We start from the raw sequence: 13,244 nt of genomic DNA, 5'->3' as shown, positions 1-13,244 counted from the left end.
GCTCCCCATCTTATATGGAGAGTAGTAAAGGCTGCATCTACTCACGATTGTGACTATTTAAATCCAAGCCCAGATTTCTTCCTCCAGATTCTTGGGGCTCCAATCCAAGGGGAGACAGGACCAGAGACCTTTTCCAGAAATGAATATTCCTAGCTTAATTTGAATTCATGGTTACATACACAGCGTAAGTGACCCTCACCCTACGAACCACACTTGGTCTTTTCTTGTCAATCCATTTCCATATGGCCAGATCATACCAGACTGAAGGCTAAGTGAGCAATGTGGGAGAAAGTGAGACGATGAACCAACAGCTAGGAGGACAGTTGTAACTACAGTGACTAACTCTTACTTACTTCTACGTTCCGTCCATCCTCCACACTTTCCTGAGAGTACTAAACAGATTAAATTGCAGGAGAGTAGGACCTGACCTGATCTAGCCCAAATGGGTTCTAAATCACTGCTTGGTCCAAACCGGCCATAGCCAAGAGCTGGTGTCCATGCAGTGATGCTTGCAGAATGCAGAGGGTGCGGCCCATGTAGCTGCCTTGTCAAGGACTTTCCAGGGCACATGCTTCTGGAAGGCCAGCAAAGTAGCCTTCACCTTCACCGCTTGAGTATGCAAGCATTTGGTGGGGAAGTGGGAAGAGAGAATTTGAAATTACAATGCAGGAGATTACCTAGCTAGCAATAGTTTCTGGTGATGCCAGCTCACCAAGGGAAAGACAGCCAAAGAGAATAAAAAGGCATTCATAAGACCGGAATTTGATCCTATTTAGATATAACTTCAGGCCAGACGTAAATTAAGACCGAAGACTCTGTTCCATCTCCGAGGTCGGATTTGGGAAAGGGCAACGTTTGATTTATGCAATATTCCGACACTAGCAGGGGAACAAAGATGGATGGTCTGGAGGGCTACCTGGACTTTGTAAAAGACACACTGAAGCAGAAAAGACCCGGAGATCACCAATTCTTCAGGCAGACTTGAACTCTACTAGAAAGAGCGTTTTCCATGAGAACAGGTTAATTTCTATCAAAGGTTATGGGCTTCAAGGATTCATAGTTAAGGCCACCAAGATAACATTCAAGCCCAATGAGAGACGGAAGGACCTTAGGGGAAGAAACAGATGGTGAATCCTGTTAATAGGATTTGATCGTGAAAAGGAAAGCTTGTCCAAGCTCTTGTGGGGCCCAATGAAAAAAATGTAAGTACAGCAATAATTGATCAAAATTCCAGAAGAAACCCGATCGGACAAGAGGGCGAGCACCAGGTCCAGCTCACATAACCGGGGATTCAGATTCTTTTCAATGCATCAGTGGCAAGCCCACCAAAATGCACTTCTTGCTTCTGTACATCTTACTTGCAGGTCGAATGACCTGCATATTGCTATCGGAAAGTACCAAAACAGTGTTCAGGAACCAGGCCAATACAATCAGACAGGGGTGGGTGGGGGTGTAGGACTCTCCCCTGACTCTGGGCTGGTGTACTGCCCTTCTGGTTAGAGGGAGCAGGGGGACTGACAGACATTTACGTTCTGAAAACCAGAGCCTTTACAGTCACACAGGGACAAGCAGAATCATTGATACCAGACTAGATGCCCGACATTTTCTGAGCAAGAAATGACTGAGGAAAAGTAGACATGAACTAGCCCCCCTAAGGAATGCTCAGGGTGTACCCAAAGGTTGCTAAGCCCGGATGCAGGGATCGAAACTGTGTTGCACCTCGTCGTCTTGCTTCCAAGGCAAGCACATTGCCCCTGGACTCTTAGGGGACTGCCATCAACCTCGTAGCTGTACTCAGCCCAAAGGCGAGTGCCTTATACTGGTACATCACGTTGTGTGGCCGATTCCCTTGAAAGCCCTTAAATCCTCCTACGGACCTGGACCATCTGTTCGCTTGAAAGGACGGAAGTTTTGCTACTACTGCAAGAGACTAGCATAGTCTTTCCTTTTACAGAGATACTCATTTGCAGCAGAAATTGACAGATCAATGCCGTCATAGGGCAAACCCAGTAGGTTTCTCGGACATCAGTATTGCTCTCCTCATGCAAACCTGGCACCCGACATCCACTCCAATGAGTATATCTGGCATTACAGTAAAAGTGTGATGTGCCACAGACTGCATCAGATCCAAAACCACCTTGTGTTCAAGACCCAGGAATCATCTTTCAATAAATGCTGGCTGCCCCAACCAAGGAGGACAGTGGCTGACCATAGCAAACAGGTATTTTCTGTTGGTAAGGGCTTATAGGCAAAACAGGGGGTTCTGGGAGTCTCTCCATCGGCCTCAGTTGCGGGAGGAGTCTCAACCAGATTATTTAGCTCATTTAGCATATTCCTACACTCATTCCCCACCTACTAATAGATCTATTGCGATTAATCCCCAAACTCCCATTAGGGAGAACGTGCATAACAGCTAGGGCGAGGAAGAGGTAGGGAGTAGTGAAAAGTCACTTCCAGGAGGCTCCATATCCACAGTAAGCAACTCCCTAATTACTGCCATGAGAAAGAATGCAGTAATGAGGATCATGAAGGCCGGGCAGTCTAGTGGTTGGCAAATGAGTAAGCAGGCCGGGAAGTTCAAATACAGCCTGGATGCAGCCGACTATGAGAAGGAGAGCTGCAGACACCGAACTGCCCCACAACCTGCAATACCGCAGAGCACCACACTGAAGGCTAACACCATGACAGGCGACCTGAAGGTGAATCCAATATGGGAGCAGAAAGACCAGGGTGCAGGCAGTCGCTGAAAGAGCGCAGCAGGAAGAGCGCACTACAAATTTCGACACGAGAGTGCAGCGCTTGATGGGGCACACACAAAACCAGTACGTCAAAGCAGGGAAGACCAGAAAAACACTGAAATTTCTCCACTGGCTCCTGGTGTCTGCAATGCTCAAGTTCAAGACTTTTTGCATTGTCCACAAGGCTTTCTGGGGCCACGGCCCGCTCTACATCCAATGCCCTCTTCCAAAATACCTTCCTATTCGAGCCCTTCGCTCAGCTACCTCGAACTCTCTAATGGTTACATGCTTCTCCAGGAAGAGAGTGGGGGGTAGATCTCTCCTCTGCAGGTGCCTCCTACTGGAATGGCCTCCCTGCCCCCCTCAAACTTGACCCAGACAAAGTGAAGCTCTTGGAGCAGCTGCCTTTCCTCTTCTCCTCTGCTTTCTCTCCCTCCCCTGCTGACCTACCGGTCTGCTGTACTGACTGGTTGCTGGCTACCCACAGAGTTTCACTGGGTACCAGGCTCTTTCTTGTTCAGTCACCCTTGCACCGCCTCTGAGCCTGCCACACACTTGGGGTCTGTAACTGTAACCCTACAGTCCCTGTTCTCCCTGCACTACCAACATCCGAGCTGCCCAGGCTTCACTTACTTGGAGCATTGCTGCCCTGTTTTCGCCTCCCCTCTCCCTTGCACCTACCTCCCTTTCCCTTTGTACTTCTTGCTCTTGCACAATCTGAATGACACAAGAGCTAGTAAAATAGTTTGTCTTGTCCTCCTTCCGTTTTCCCTCCCTTGTCTTGTCACACCTAGAAACACTTATGTAGAGGAACGTTATACATGTCATATCATAATTGGTAAGCCCTGGGGAGTAAAAGGTTATCAGCTAGTATATTTCACTTCACAGAAGCAACTGGTGAACCTGAAACAAACAAGTGGGTTACCGGGTGACCAAATAAAGTAAATCACTTCTTCAGAACAGTGTGAGGGAAACGGCACCTTTAACAAAGAATTGGGAGTATTAGCAAAGCAAGTTATTCTTGTAATATTAACAAACACGTATACCAGGTGAAGTGAAGTACCTACATAACAAAGTGTTTGTAGTGTGTGTAACAATGTCCTGATCGGAAAGTGCACAAGGTGCAGTGAAAATTAGGCAGTTGTGTGACGAGGGCTAGCGGAAGAGTATCCCCGGTGAAGACCACATACCCATTGTAAAGAACTTTAAGGAAGGCCATGCCCTGGAATTAATGAACGGTTGTAACATTGTTCAGCAAAAGAGTGCTTCACAAGAGACATACCATTGGGATTTGTAACATGTAAAAGGGGAAGAGAAAGCTTGGGGAAAGGAGCAGACCCCAACAGAAGTAAATGCACTGAGGGGAGAAAGTAGTCCTCTTGGAGCCCGAATATTCTTTTGAGTTGGTGAAATTTACAAGGAATCTGGGGAAGGAAGCCGATCCCTGGAACTGTGACCATTGTTCATTGGAAACCTTTTTGTTGTATTGAAACTTGTGTGTTGAACGTGAGCATTTGAACACTTGGAAAACTCAGGAGTCAATACCCTTACACCTTGGAGTATATTGCGAGGGCCAGAATAGGATTACAGACAGGACAAACCTTTTGTTTGGACATCTTGACACTGACCAGATTAATTACTTTTGGTTGAGGTAGGGAAATTCCTCCTAGATTAGGGATAGCAAGGTATTGTCCAACCCTCATTGTTAATAAATGTTTGTTTCATTCCTGGCGCCTCACAAGGGGAAAAGAAGGAAACTGCTTCACTACATCATCATCTCCTCCATCAAAATCTGTGAGGTAGGGATCTGCTGGAATCAGGGGTAAACGTTATGGAGGAGTCATTTGTGCTAAAGGTTGAGGCCCAGAAGGCAGCGGCTGAAGGGGGGAGATCGGGGCCAAAGGCAGAGACTGCATCAGTGATTGGGGGGAGTGACATCCCTGAGGCCATTGCGGCCAGAACCGTCACTAGTGTGGTAACCACATAAACAACTTGGGTTGACGTGGGAATAAGCCAAGTGCCACACGACTGGCAGGGTTACGGTACGGAGAAGAATGGGAAAGCATTTTCCTGATGTCCTTCGAGTATGCCTACATTGAGCTCGGCAGCATGATAGCCTGAAATGAGGCAACATAACTGTCCTCCACAAGAGGCTGCTGAAGCTGTGGTAGTGGGCAGAACCCATGCTGTCAACAAGGAAGGCAGACAGGAAAGATTGCATGCCTAAATAATCCTGGGATGATGTGGTCTGCTGTAGGTCCAAATGTGCCAAGGAAATAAAATGTGGGGACGACCAGTGTTCGACAGGCACATGAGGGGAGGGGGTGTTCAACCCATAGTCCTCATAGTCCTAGAGCTACGCATCCCTTGCAGTCAAAGCAGAAGGCCATTTAAACTCCTATGTAACCTGGGGACCCGAGCATCGTCCCACTCTTTTGCAGGTGTGTCCACAATTGTGTGGACCAGATCAACCTCAGCTGCATTGGACCCTCATTTCACCAAGGCAATTGTAGGTGTTGAGGAGGAACCTCGGGGCTGGAAGCACTGGACTTAGACTATCTCCGGGGACTCTCAGGGCAACCCGGAGTGACCCAATGAAGGGAAGGTCACATCCCTGGTGTTGATGCTTGAGGGCCAAGAAGGCCTGGAGGTGCTGTGGAGGCGCGAGAATGATATGACCATTGAATGTCTCTTTCTGGCAAATGACTTAACAAAATGTGTCGCTGGACCAGCAGCAGTCCCCAATGGTGGTGGGCCCATGGAGTTCCAAACACGAGTGTGGATCCACCACAGGAACCTGCCAGTTGTTGCGGACACAAACGGAAGTGCACTTTGGATCCCCAGTAGAACAAAGGGAATATTTTAGTGAGGAATATTTCCTGATGGAAAAGGACTACGATCCCATCCCACAACGTATGAGGTCCCTAGAATATGGAGAAAGAGTGAAACAACTAAAGTACAGGAAGATGAAAGTTTCTGGAGATGGAATTCCAGCACAACCTTTAGAGACAATAAGGTGCAACGGTCCGGTGTTTTTTCCCCCAACTCACTCAATATCAAATTAAAAAACGTATACCACCTGCTGGGATAGATTGACTTGGTGGTGGGCCTTCTGGTAGCAACAACATCTTGGACATGTTATGTTATGTTACTTGGTATTTATATAGCACCTTATGTATCATTGGTATGATCTCAAAGCGCTGGTAGGTTGAATGCCCTCAGGAACCGCAGTTCAGATCAGTAGAGAGAGAGTGTCGTATAGTGTATGTGCGCACCGAATATGTGTGCAGCTGGTGTGGTTGTTGCATGATAGCTGCTTCTTAGCGGTAGGTGTGGTGCTGAGGAAATCAGTTGGATGTGTTCAGTCTGGCGGGTGGACACCTAGACTGAGTTCTGGCTGCGTTAAGCCTGAGGAGACGCCTAAACTAGCGGTAGGTGCTCAGCTAGCTGTGTTTTATTAGGATGATGGGTTTGTGGGGTTGTGTTAGTATGAGAACAGCTATACCGAATGTGTCATAGTATAGCTGTGTTCTAGTTGAATGATGCGGTGTAGAAGAGATTAAGCGTAGTGTTGTGATATGGTGGTTATCAGTAAAGTGGCTGTGACCAAGCACGAGAGCAGGACAGGGGGCGCACATAGCAGCATACATATATACAACGACAGGATGGATAGGGTAAACATGCGATACGGATAACGTGGGGGTACAGGTACATAGCAAATACATGGCATAAATATGAGATAGAGATATATTATGATATATCCACTCTGTCCTTTCCATCCACTCCATTCACTTTATCCTATACTTCTACTCCATCCACTTTTTCCATCCGTTCCATCCTTTCCCTTCTTATTCCCGCTTTTCCATCCAGCCCACCTACTCCATTATTCATCCACTCTATCTTTTCTATCCACTCCATACATTCCAATCCGTTCCATCCACTACATCCGTTCCATCCACTTCATCCGTTCCATCCACTTCATCCGTTCCATTTTCTAAGTTCAACTTTAACACAGTGACGCTATTAGGCACACTTGTTGTTGGGAACACTTTCTAAATTTAGGCTACAACATAGTGTCACCACTAGGCACACCTTCCAAGTTCAACTTTAGCACAGAGATGATATTAGGCACATTTTCTAGATTCAACTAGATCACAGTGACAGTATTAGGCACACTTTCTAAGTTCAACTTTAGCACAGTGATGTTATTAGGCACACTTTCTAGATTCAACTAGATCACAGTGACGGTATTAGGCACACTTTCTAAGTTCAACTTTAGCACAGTGATGTTATTAGGCACACTTTCTAGATTCAACTAGATCACAGTGACGGTATTAGGCACACTTTCTAAGTTCAACTTTAGCACAGTGATGATATTAGGCACACTTTCTAGTTTCAACTATAGCACAGTGACGCTATTAGGCACACTTTCTAAGTTCAACTTTAGCACAGTGATATTAGGCACACTTTCTAGATTCAACTATACCACAGTGACGCTATGGCCAGATCAATCACACTCCTAGCTTCGCCTGTCAGCAGCCATGCATGAAGGTTGAGTTTGTTAAGGCTCAGGTGGAGATCCTGGCCCTCTGACTGGGAAATCGGATCCACCGCCACCTAGATGCACCAAGGAGGTCAGATGGGCATATGCAGACGTTCCACATACTATGTCCTCTCGGCCCATTGTTGTGGCGATTAAAATAAATCCAAGCTTCCAGCGCCTCCTGAGTCAGCAGAATGACAGGAATCACCAGGCCCACACAGAGGACAGTGAAGCTCTGCCCATAATCAGTGAGTGCTCAAGAGTTCAGAGGTGACAATTTCCTGGAGCACAACTACTTACACTTCATGTTGACAATGGCGGCAAAGAGGTCCAACTAGGAAGTGCCACAAAGGGTAAAGATCTCCCTGTGAACTTCCTTTCAGAGTTCCTATTCGCAGGAGACAGCAGTCTGCTTGCTCAGGGCAACTGTATGCTTTGGCCCAGCAAGATAGGCAGCCAATAGACATCGTTCTCCAGAGTCAGGCCTAAAAATGTGCTTTCGCCACTAGGCGTTGGCTAGTCATAACTGACACTTGGCGAGTAGGAAATGGTGTGCCAGGCCAGTAGTTTTCACCTTGTCAAACACATTTGCAGTGCTTCCCTACGCAAAGGCAGCAACCCCACACGATTGTTGATGTAATGCATTGCCACCATTTCATCAGTCAGAATCCGGACACTCTTGCCCTGCACAGAGGAAAAGGTGCCTTGGTACGCGCGGAGTGTGAACTGTGCATGAAACTGTTAGGAAGAGCTTCATGCTTCATTGTGCATTTTGTTTTATTAATTGCATAGATTATGGCATACACAGCACACCTCTGAGCGATTGAAAACAGCTTTGCCAATCAGAATTGCTTTTTCACATCTAATCCTGGTCATTGGTTGTACGAATGGGTAGTTTCTTTGAAGTACATTTCCCGGCATCCAGCAGGGTTGATCTTCAGTCAGCAGCGAGTCAGCACCAGCGTGTTTGCAAGGCAGGTTAGCGACTGATTACAGCATTTGTGCGTTACTCTTGCCAGATGCCTACTTTCCGTAAGCATATCTCTGCCCTTTAAGGAACTGGCTCCACGAAACAAGCAAGCTACTGCCATACTTCGGGAAATATGAGGGCCTAGCTCTTCTCCCTTCTGATGCTGGCCCACTGGTTTCTCTGCTTCTATCACAGACCGCGTTGCACTCCAACGAACAAGTGAGACAAGAATCTATGGAACCTACAGCTAATACGAAACTTATGTATAACATGTTCCCCTCTTCTGTGCCCATGGAGCAATCCCAGATAACTCCCTGTTGACTTGTGTAACCCTAGGTCTACTGCTACGGTTGGCTGCGATGATCTGACTGATCTTCTGAAACAGGCAGCCTCCAACTGTAATAACCAGACTATGGCTAGACTGGCTGAGAACAGTCGTTGGTTCATACACCTGCTCTAAACTATCATCATACTCTCATATTGATACAAGATGACCATGTTTTGGCCATAGACTGTGCTAGACAACTTCTGCCGCATGATCCTTAAATAGATCTGTCACTCCCTCTATTGATATAAAAAAAAAACAGATGAAATGTCTACCTCTCAATTCTAGATCACTCATTCAACATTCAATATAGGTGGCTGAGCAAATCAGCATACAAAAAAAATTGACTGCCGTACCGTCACCGAGTCGTGGCTACATAATGCTGCAGGGCCTGCCCTCTCTCTTGCTGTACCTGCAGGATATTGTATCCAGAGAACAGATCGTTCCTGTGCAAGGGGGTGGGTGGGGAGCATAGCACTGATCTAGAAAGAATTGTTACAGGTTTGCAAGATTGAAAATATTGATACTATTGGAGTGTGAAGTGGTATTTGCAAAATTGCCCTTTGACCCAAACACTACCATGAACATTTTTCTCATATATACACCAACACAGGATACTCCCGATTGTTTAATACACGAGTGAATTTCCTCTCACTGAAACCACTATCAAGAACTATGGTTATGGGTGACTTCCATTTAGATTTCTCAGATGGTACTGATGCAATGGCCATTTTGGTTGGGTCCAGTCATTCAAAACTAGGCTTCAACTCAACATGTTAAAGTGCCTATCCACAATAAAGGAAGAATCCTAGATTGGGTGCTTACACATAACATTACTATTGGCAAGTTGAAATCAATCCCTGTCCCTGGTCAGACCACTTCTTTGTAGTTTGGAACATGACTTTCCAGGCTATGTCAAAAGTAGACCACTAAACAGTGGAGATTGTTTAGGAACCTTCGGAAACGGACACCATCTGCTATGGCTCTATATATTTCCTGGGTCATTGACAATTGATCTAATCTGTATCAGCTGCAGAGTTGGCCACTGCATACCAATTTATGCTGGAAAACAGTGTTAATAACTTGGCCCCAGTACATTCGCCTTGTGAGAACACTACCCGACAAAGCTGGTCTCTCAGCAGATTTTCTTGAACTGAAAGAAGAATCAGAATAAAGCACTGAACGACGGAAAAAACTAAACTCGTTCAAGACAATGGCCCTCATTACGACCCTTGCGGAAAGCGACTGACCGGAGCGCCACAGCGTAAATAGCGTTTCCGCCATTGTACGAAGGAGCAAAGTGCGGCCCATTCCGACCCATCGGGCACGAGCACCACGCCACGGCGGAAGTGCAAAGTCCGCGATGGCGGAAATGACCCCAAAACGGCCCACACCGCCGCCGTACGGCGCCCTAGGTGCAATACCGCCACCCCTCTTAGCGGTCACCGCAGTGTGCGCCTACCGGAAAGTACGGTGCCCGGAAATATACGGAAACGGAAGTTAAAACATGGGCCCGGAACGGGAAACATCCCGGCGTACACCTATAAAAACACTAAAACCACACAACCACTAAAATCACTACCCTGAAACACACCCCAACCCGTCAACCACCCTAGCGAAACCAAGAAAAATGGGAAAAGTAGCGAAGAAAGCGTGCGACCGCAAGCGGCAGGTCCACTTCTCCCGTGAGGAACTCACCGTGCTAACAGAGACCCTCCAGGAGAATGCTGCCGTCGTCTTCTCCACGCAAATGACCAGGACGGCACTTGCAAACAAGAAGGCCATATGGGCTCTGGTGGCACAGCGGGTAAGTGCGGTGGGGACCGCACCCCGCACCCCACAGCAATGCCGCAAGCGATGGGACGACCTGCGGATACGCGTCCGCAGCATACTCTCTGCCAACCGCAACATTGCCACAGCCACCGGGGGAGGTCCTGAATCACCCATCAAGTTGACCCCCTGGGAAGAAATCTGTGCCTCCACCATCGGAATGGAGAGCATAGAGGGAGTCGGAGGGATGGAGAAAGGAGTGCAGACATCCGAAGACTCAGGTAGGTGGGCCAGATAAAACAATGCCAAATCCACACAGTCCATCCATGTGAAGTACCATGCGTCCACATAGTGCAACAGAAACACATGTCCAGGAGAACGTCCACACACATCGGCCTGAAAGCGCACGTCAAAACCCACAATAAATACATAAATAATTAAAAACCCCTAATACACGCACTACACGTGCAGCAGGCACACCCTAACTGCAGGCTGCCAAACAACTGCACCCTCACTCCACACACAAATCAAAGCACCTCCAAGACCCCGACCCAAATCACCCTCAGGTACCACCCCAATGCATGTGATACAATGCCATTCCAATTCCCACTGACCCATCAATAACCCTCGCCCTCCTTTACTCCACCACAGGGTCCGATCCAAACGACGAGCTACAGGACACCCCTACCAGCACACCTGCAAAGAGGGCCAAGACCAACGGCCAGAGACCCTCCACCTCAGCTGCACGCATCAAGACACGGCAGCAGCACAAATCAGGTGGCAGCACAGAGGAGGGAACATCAACAGGCACCCCAGCAGCCAGCATGCCCAAAACACCACCACCACAGGTCCCCCCAATGGATGCCACAGAAGGCACTGCCTCTGGTGGCAGCAGCACCATAGGTGACACCCCATTGATGGCAGCATGCTCGGACACAGAAAACGGGGATGCCGAAGTCAGATCCATCCATGACCTGTCCCAATCCCCCTGTCTGTCCCATCCCGTACAACATGAGGATACCACGCAGGGGCACCCACAAGACGACGACTGGCCATCCCCCACAAGCCCTGTGGCAAGGCAACATGAGGACAACAGCCCCTCTGTGACACCCCCGCAAATGGCCATGGCCCAGCAGAGGCAACAGTCCCTCGACCAGTTGATCGAACAACAGCAGCAACTGGCCACACTCCTCAAGGACCATGCCGATGAATGTGGGGGCACTAAGGCAGACATAGAAACATCAACTGAGACACTTAGGGCAGAAATGGAGAGAGGTACAGAGACGCTAAGGGCACAAATTGAGAGAAGCACCGAGAGCCTGAGGGGGGAACTGCATGCGACGTCCAAAGACGTATGTGCCGAACTTGCCGCAGTGCGCCGTGTGCTCACTGAGCTCTCGCAAACCCTTAGGGACATGCATGGACGTGAGCAGGCAGACACATCATCCGTTGCAAGTACCGTCCAGGGCAGCCCCCAACGTAGATCTGGAAGGAACCTGCGCTCCACAGGCAGGGGTGCCCCTGATACCCGCAGAGGTGGCATGCAATAGCGACAGCCCACTGACAATGAGCATCTTTGGACACTGGTGTTCGGGGGGGAGGTAGGAGGGTGGAGGGGGTGTGTTGGGCTCACTTGGGTGGCGGGTCGATAGGGTGTTCAACATGATATCACATATGCCATAAAAAGTGCACGATCAACCAATGAGAAGTGTGGACATTGATCTTTGTGTACTAGGCCATCATAGGCGTACAGTCCATATTGTGCATGTCCCAGACACACGCAGTGCCACGAGTCCCGTGTCCATGTATCAGCCACCAGGCGTGAGTGCTAGAAGCATACATCAATGAGATGCTGACGAATGTCACGGGCCTCCGGTGCCTCGCAGACTCCATGAGGTGCTGCCACATCCCCACCCTCATCATGACCATCATCAGGTGCTTGCAGTTCAGCGTCAGGGGGCATGGGCACATTTCTACGTACGCACATGTTGTGGAGCATGACACATGCCATCACCATCTTTGCAACCTTCTCATGGCGGTACAGGAGTGCACCGCCAGACCTGCTGAGGCAGCGGAAACGGGTCTTCAGTAGGCCGAATGCCTGTTCAATGACTACACGGGTACGTGAGTGGGCATGGTTGTAGTCCTCCTCATGCTGGTCCCGTGGGTTCCGGACTGGTGTGAGGAGCCATCTCTTCAGTGGATATCCAGCATCACCTGTATGTGGACGAGAAACGTATGATGTGGAATGCCATTGATACGTACGCACACCCCCCCCCCCCCCTTCCTGGCAGGTCATTGACAATTCACATACCCCACATCATCATGCATGTAATGAGACTCACCGAGTAGCCAGGATCTGTTCCCTGCGTGTCGCTCCATGTAGCGTGGTATTGTAGAGTTCCTCAAGACCATAGAATCATGGGTTGATCCAGGGAATCGGGCACAACAATGTGTAATGATCCTGTTGGAGTCACACACCATCTGTACATTCAGGGAATGAAATTGTTTTCGGTTGCGGTACTGGGCCTCCATGGCATGTGGGACGACCAATTCAACATGGGTGTAGTCGATGGCACCAATGCAACCCGGTATGCCGGCAAGTGCATGGAATCCCACTTTTGTGTTGGTTATTTCCTGCTCCGAGCGTGGTAGAGAGATGTAGTCGTCTGCGTGCTTCAGGAGGGCATCGAGCACTTGCAATAGTGTCCGTGAGAACAGTGGCTGAGAAATGCCATGCAACTGTCCGACTGTGTGCTGGTAGGTGCCTGTGGCCAGGAAGTGGAGTACAGACACCACCTTCAGTAGGGGTGGGATGGCGGTTGGGCTATCTATCATGCTGACAAGGTCAGCCTGTGTCATGTCCACAATGGCGGCTATGGTGTCCCGGTCCAGACG

The sequence above is a fragment of the Ambystoma mexicanum genome, chromosome 11, assembly GCF_040938575.1.
Source record: "Ambystoma mexicanum isolate Mex_15411 chromosome 11, UKY_AmexF1_1, whole genome shotgun sequence".
NCBI classification, from domain to species: Eukaryota; Metazoa; Chordata; class Amphibia; order Caudata; family Ambystomatidae; genus Ambystoma; species Ambystoma mexicanum.
The sequence above is the reverse complement of the archived record's forward strand: the minus strand, read 5'-3'. Positions refer to the sequence as shown.